Raw genomic sequence first — 7883 nt, forward strand, 5'->3', positions numbered from 1 at the left:
GTTTTCAAACTCTGGGTTTAAGCTTGTAAGAGCAAGCCATGAGGTGGCTTTGAGATGCTTTGTTTACTTGTGCCTCCATAGGTATAGGCAATTGCAGCTCCCATTGGCTGCGGATGACTGTTCCCGGCCAAAGGGAGCTACAGGAAGTATTCATTCATATGGGTCTATTCAATAATTTTGCTATAGTTATTCCCGTGATTGCATTCCTTTTCCACTCCTTTCTATCTCAGAGAATCTGCCGCGGGTTCAGGTGAAACGTGCTGCACCACAGTGCCCCCTATGGCTACTCCTGCCACAGTGCAGCTTATCCTTACCCCTTGCTTAGGGTCATGGCTAAAGGAACTGTCTAGCTCTCTGAGGCTAGCTAGTGTCGAAGTGACTCGTACGGTGGGCTGAGCTACTGGGAATGACCCTTTGCCTGATTGGCACTGCGTTATTGCCACACCAGCCTCAGTGATTCACTGCTGCCCGGTGAAGGAGAGGTGGGCCCTGTCTGGGAAAAAGGATCACTCACCAAGTCAGAAACAACGGCCAGACCTTTCTCTTCCAGGCGGCTGGTAATGAGAATTTCCTGGAAGCTGAGCCAGCCAGAGTTGCAAGTCCCACGGCAACTCAGCCTGAGCCAGCATTTCCGAACCCTGCTTCATTTCCTGTTGGGGCTGCCCACTATGTCCCTTGAAAGCTGAGACAGGTCCTTCCATCTCACCCATAGACAAAACCACAGTTTAAACCCCCCTTCTATTATCCGCTTCCTTCAGCCAAACCATTCAGACAGCTGCCTATGGGTGTTGGGCACCTGAATCAGGCCCCTGATTTTTAGAGGGGCTGAGCAGCTGCATCTCCTGCTGTCACAGCCACTTTTATTCAAGGGCCTACATATGGCATTATGAGGGTGGTTTTCAGAGGCAAATGGAATTTAGATGCTGAGCTATCTCTGGGGTTTGCACCCTAAACTGCTTGTGGTGTCTTTAAAAATCTTCCCCTCGGTGCATAACTTCAAGCACTCAACCTTGAACATTGTATCTCAGACTCTTATCTCTTGTAGCAGCCTTGCTAGAGATACAAGTTCTGATGATGCTTAGAGTGAGGGTTTTCAGGCCTGGATCCTCAAATGAATTTAGGTGCCTAACTCCCAATGGCAGCAACACCCAGGTGGGAAATACCAGCTACTATGGAGTCTTGAGTGTCACAGCTGTCAAATGGTTGAATTTGGGGAGAAACAGGGAGAGCCTGGAGGAGGAAAGTTGGTTTTACGATTACTCAACCAGCTGGAGTCAGGAAATTTGCTCCTAGCTTTTCTACAGACTTCTTACATCATCTGGACAAGCTCACTCACAGAGTGATACTTCCTGACTTTCCAGGACAGGTGTGGTGGTTTAATTCAGTAACGTTTACACAGAACTTTGAAATCTCATCTTATTGATGGGCACATGATAATCATCTTGTAAGGTAAACAGACATAGATCCTGCAGGCTGAAAAATCTCCACTCCTGCAGAGTGCATGATGTTGAAGTCCTGAGGAGGCGAGAGAAGTCAACTTCTCCCTGCTGGCGAGTGGCGTTCTCAGACTCCCGGCCTGGATATAATTTTGTACACCTGTTACACCAGATAGACTTCACCTCACAGACTTCTCATACAATTGGAACTAATTTGCTAGCTCTAACAAGCTCCCCCCACCTGGTGGCCTCTGGCTACCTTCACAAAGGATAACTGGAACCACGCTTTTCCAGAGAAGGCAGCATGATCAAATACACAAGCAAACAAGAGTTTCCCACCCCCACAACACAAATAAAATAGAAACATGTGGATGTAACCTCTTCTGGGCAAGGGGTTTCTCTGGGGCCTCTAAGTGTTACTGCAGTACAAACAACAACAACAATAGTGATTAGAAGAGGGGAGCTGGGCTTGATTGACATAGGAAAGTTATACTGGAATAAGTACAATGGTTGGGGTGTGAAAAAGCTACCACCCTGACTGAAATAGCTGTGTCAGCATAACCCCCAGTGTAGAGGCAGCTGTGTTGATAGAAGAGCTATCCCAACGTTGGCTCCATAGCTTAGCCAAATCCTTGGAGCCTGGATTCCTGGGTTATTTTCTTGTCTCTGCTACTCTTGCTGTGTGGTCTTTGGCATGTCCATGTCGCACTCTTGGCCTCAGTTTCCCCATCTGCAAAATGGGCATAGTGGCCTATTGTAAGTTTTATGGACAAATTCAGCTCTGATTTACAATGCAGTAAACCCAGAGTACCGGCACTGGAGTCGATGGCCTGGCTGTGGATATGCTCCAGTGTCAATATGAGCATCATACATAAAGCTCTTTGCATGTGGAAGGCATGATGCCAGTATTGAGTATAACTGAGCACACACACACCTGTGGATGGCCTGGCGTTAATAGTATCACTTGGCACCACCAGGAGAAATTTGTCCTGTGGCTGCTAAGTCAAAATCAAAGCCATTTCCCAGACATTAATGGCTTGTTTGTTGTCTCAGAGCCAAGCAGGAGATGGTGGAAAAACAGATACAAGTCATAGCCCAAATGACTGGGTTGATTTCTAATAAGGGATTGTTCTCTTAAGTCAGGCAGCCCTTAAATAGCCTGGCTTAAAAGACAGAGCAATTAAAAAAAGGAAAATGCACCCAAATTCATGTGCTGCAGAATAAAGCTCTGATTCATAGACACATCTTTGGCTCCTTTATGAGGGATTTCTGTGTGTTATACATGCAGACGACTAGGAATGTCGATTTTCCAGACTTTATTTTTTGTATAAATTATGCTTATTGCTGGTCATCAGCTCACCCCGGCTTGACCCATCTTCTCTCCATTGCCCCTTGCTCTGCTTAAAAACAATAGACTTGGGCCTGCTCCTGTCAGCTTTAATGGGGATTTTGTCTCAGTGGGAGAAGTGGCTTGGAAATGCTCAGGATGGGCACGACCAAGCAGCATAGGGAAGATACCAACCCTCTGCACAGGGCAGGGCAGTGGGCTCATTAAGTCTGTCTTTTGAAGAGGCCAGCACCAGCTCCTTCAAGAACAAGAGGAAGGTTCATCGAGGTGAGCCTGGAATTCAGGACACAGATTCCTCGGGCCCTGATGCTCAGAAGTATTTAGGCCCCCACACCCTTTGGTTTCTCTGGATCTCAGTTTGCCCTTGTTAAAAGGGGGTTGCATTTCCCTCTCTCATGGGGTTGTTTGGAGGCTAAGGACATTAAAGCGCTGTTATGGCTCTGGTGACACATCCCACACATTTACGTACACAAGCACAGTTAGCAAAACTACCCGATCCTGAGAGACTGCCTTGGTTACAGCAATCTTGCGACCCACTGAGGGGAAGGAGGTCACTCATGTGGCTCACTCACTAGCCTAGCTTGCCCATCACTGACTTAAGCCTTCACTCAACACTCGGGCCATGGTTAAACACACAATCGCAGCTCCACAGCTGGCATAAATCAGCAAAGCTCTGAGGATGTCAATGACATGTCACTACTCTGCCAACCTTCTCCAGCTGAAGAGCTCACCCATGCTTTGGATAACTTTTCATTTATTTGTTTGACTTATTTGCTTTGCAGAGGTGGTGTGATTTAGTTGACCCAGTAGGGGCTTAGGCACCAGAAGGTTCCTAGTTCTAATTCTAGTATATATGCTGACTTGTGTTGTCACGCAGGTGTGTTATTTGTGGAAATGTGAGCACATGTGCTGATACAGAGGGCCATGGGAAGCTCAATTCATTCGTGGCGTTGAGAACCTGGCATTACAGGTGTGCTGGTCCATTCGCTCTGGATATTACGACAGATTCCTTGTGTGTGTGAGACACAGAGAAAAGGCATGTGAAGGTACGTCTAAACTACATGCCTCCGTCAACGGAGGCATGTAGATTAGCCAGATCGGCAGAGGGAAATGAAGCCGCGATTAAAATAATCGCGGCTTCATTTAAATGGCTGCCCCGCTCAGCCGATCAGCTGTTTGTCGGCAGATCGGGGCAGTCTGGACGCGCCGCGCCGACAAAGAAGCCTTTCTTGATCAGCACAGGTAAATCTGGTTTCACGAGGCATACCTGTGTCGATCAAGAAAGGCTTCTTTGTCAGCACAGCGCGTCCAGACTGCCCCGATCTACCGACAAACAGCTGATCGGCAGAGCGGGGCAGCCATTTAAATTTAAATGAAGCTGCGATTATTTTAATCGCGGCTTCATTTCCCTCTGCCGATCTGTCTAATCTACATGCCTCCGTCGACGGAGGCATGTAGTCTAGACACACCCTGAGCTATTACCATGTAGTTGCTGGACAATGGAGAGGCTAAGAATCCTACTGCTACAGGTGCCCAAGGGAGGTCTCCGTTAGCTGGCGTAACCACAGCATGCGTGCTTAGAAGAATAAGGACCAAGGTTCTAGACTTGGATCCCAGCACAAGCACATGACTCATGGAACTCTTGCCTCTGTTGTTACAATGGCTCTTTACTCAGCTGCCTTCTATTATTAGGCACAGAGCTTACAACAAAGAGCCGTAGGTGTTTTAGGCGTGCCTCTTCCTGTGTACTTCTCCCATGTGTCCAGCCCCGTCAGTCATTCCAAGGAGCCAGCAGCACATGCTTGGGGCCTGAGTGCCCGTTCACTGAATAATGCATGGCATTCCATCACACAGATGAGGTTTAAGTGGCCACAGAAAGAAATTGCCTCAGGAGATGCAAAATGATCAGCAGCCTCCTTAACGCAGCCTCTGTCTGGGTGGAATCCTGGTTGGTCCAGGGATGTGCATGTTCATAAATAAGCAAACAGCTGCTTTCTCACCCCCACCTTCCTTCACATTCAAGTACTAGCTCTCTAGCTCCACGCACATATAATAAATACGCCCTTCCATTACTGACCATTAAACGGTCACTCCCTAGATCAAGCCTGCCCGCATAAGCACTTTTTTACGGAAGCTTTCTGAGTTGTGGAATGCAGCATTTCTCCCGCACAGTCTCCTGTGTCATGCTGTCCTGTTCTCTCTGAGGATGTGCTCACATTCATGTATAGGGGGAAAAACAGAATGAAACCCACTAGACTTGGTAGAACTAGGAGTAGGCACATAACCTTGGGGGATTCTTGCTCACCAGAGGGATATTTATGGGAAGGCTACCAATAACTTCAGATCAGACCCTGGTCACTATTATAGATTGCACGATTGGGGCTCAGTTGTGCCAGGCGCTGCACAACTATAATGGGATACTCGCTGCTATCTCTTAATAGATAAGACCAGGTATAAGAGGGGGGAAGGGTACTCCGATGGGAAGTGATTTGTCCAAGATCCCACCACATTGGAGGTTAAGATGGTTCATACTGGAGAGAGGAACAATGCCTCCATTCCAAGCCCCCGCCCACACTCGAAATCTAGAAAGTCTCGGGTGGGGTAGCTGCGTTCATCTGCAACTTTAGAAACAACGAATAGTCCTGTGGCACTGTAGAAACTGCAGCCACTCTTTCTGCACTGGCTTAAAGTAATACAGTGAGGCTACGTCTAGACTGGCATGATTTTCCGCAAATGCTTTTAATGGAAAAGTTTTCCATTAAAAGCATTTTCGGAAAAGAGCGTCTAGATTGGCATGGACGCTTTTCCGCAAAAGCACTTTTTGCGGAAAAGTGTCCGTGCCAATCTAGACTCGGTTTTGCGCAAGAAAACCCCGATTGCCATTTTCGCGATCGGGGCTTTTTTGCGCAAAACAATACCGCGTTGTCTATACTGGCCCTCTTGCGCAAAAGCATTTGCGCAAGAGGGCTTTTTCCCAAAGGGGATTAGCATAGCATTTCTGCAAGAACACTGATAATCTTACATGAAATCATCAGTGTTCTTGCAGAAATTCAAGCAGCCAATGTAGACAGCTGGCAAGTTTTTCCGCAAAAGCACCTGCTTTTGCGGAAAAACTTGCCAGTCTGGACGCAGCCTCATGAGAATAGGAGCTAATTTATGACTGCAGCTGACACTGCATCACTTTGTCATGGGCCAGATGTTCTTAACTCTTAAGGATCTACCCCAACTCTGTGAATCCCCTTCAATCCTATATTCACTTCAGCCCCTGCCCATTCCCAGTTTGAAATGGAAACTTGGGAAACTCAGATGTACAGTAACTGGGCAGGAATGGTGCCGAAGCGCTGTACTGGCTTTGTGCATGTGAGTGCCTGATGCTCATAGAAAGAATAAAAGACTTCACACTCTCAGTAGTGTTCTCCTGTCCTTTAAGGGCAAGAAACCTATATAGGGAGGGTCTAGTTACAACTCCCTTTGTGTGCTGGAGTGTTGTTAATGTAGGAACCACTTCCTATGGTCTGCAGCACAGGAATGCTTCGATGGTCTGCACACCTGGCTTGAAAACAAACTCAAAACCCTGCTCAAAAAACTCCTTTTCCATGGGGCCTACAAAAACAACTTGACCAAAGTTAGGCTGTTGGCTTGATGGGATCACTGGTAGATCCCCATCACAAGGTAAACTCCATGGGACCCCCTCCAGCAGCAGGCTATGGCCTGGTGAGGCCACATCTGGAGTATTGTGTCCAGTTCTGGGCCCCCACTATAAAAAGGATGTGGATGCATAGGAGAGGGTCCAGCGGAGGGCAACCAAAATGATTAGGGGACTGGAGCACATGACCGACGAGGAGAGACTGAGGGATTTGGGTTTGTTTAGTCTGCAGAAGAGAAGAGTGAGGGGGGATTTGAGAGCAGTCTTCAACTTCCTTGAAGGGAGGTTCCAAAGAGGATGGAGAGAGGCTGTTCTCAGGGGGGGCAGATGGCAGAACAAGGAGCAAAGGTCTCAAGTTACAGTGGGCTAGGTCTAGGTTGGATATTAGGAAAAACTATTTCCCTAGGAGGGTGGGGAAGCACTGGGATGGGTTACCTAGGGAGGGGGTGGAATCTCCATCCCTAGAGGTGTTTAAGTCTTGGCTTGACAAAACCCTGGCTGGGTGATTTAGTTGGGTTTGGTCGTGCCTTGGGCAGGGGGCTGGACTTGATGACCTCCTGAGGTCTCTTCCAGCTCTATGATTCTATGACACCCATATGCCTACTGTGGCAAGGGCCCCTCTTTCCCTGGCCAGCATTTGGGCTGGCAGCCTTCCTCACTTTGCCAAGGGCTGGGCTTCCAGCTGGTTTCTTGGGTAGGGAACCCAGCCACTCCTTCTGGGACTTCCTCCCCTGCTCTCTCTAGCTCTGTAACTGTTGGTACTGTCTATAACACTTGCTCTCTACCTCTACTTCTCTCCTCTCACTCTCCCCCCCCCCACCTTTGAACTGGGGATACCCTGAAGTGGAGTCTGCTGGTCCCAATCCACCTGGGCCAGCTCCCTGCCAGCTGCTCCTAATTGCCCCGAAGCCCCCTATCTAATTAGCAGGCCTTTTTACCCTTTTTGGGCTGCCTTTTCCCCACCCTGTAGAGGCCCTCTGGCCTGACCTTGTCACACTACCTCCATTTCCCCTTCAGTGGAACAGTATCTCAGGGTACGACTAGACAACCGTGCAAATTCCGGTATCCTGAAATAGCTGTTCTGCGTCTTTGAAGCAAGCCCGTCATTTCAAAATATAATGGGCTTGCTATTCTGACACCCCGGTAAACCTCATTCCATGAGGATTAAGGGACATTTTGGAATAGTGGTTTATTTTGAAATTTGGCACCGGGAAGATAGCACCAAATTATGAAATAAACTATTCAGAAATTAACTTGAAATAAGCTACACAATAGGCATAACTCACATAGCATATCTTATTTCGTGCTAAGGGTGCAGTGTAGATTCACCCTCAGTGTACAGTGCAAAATCCCTCCTCTGGGCATAGAATCGTAGAATGTTAGGGCTGGAAGAGACCTCAGGAGGTCATCTAATCCAGTCCCCTCCTCAAAGTAGCTAAATCATCCCAGCCAG

The sequence above is a fragment of the Pelodiscus sinensis genome, chromosome 25 (assembly GCF_052426305.1).
Source record: "Pelodiscus sinensis isolate ZL-2025 chromosome 25, ASM5242630v1, whole genome shotgun sequence".
NCBI classification, from domain to species: domain Eukaryota; kingdom Metazoa; phylum Chordata; order Testudines; family Trionychidae; genus Pelodiscus; species Pelodiscus sinensis.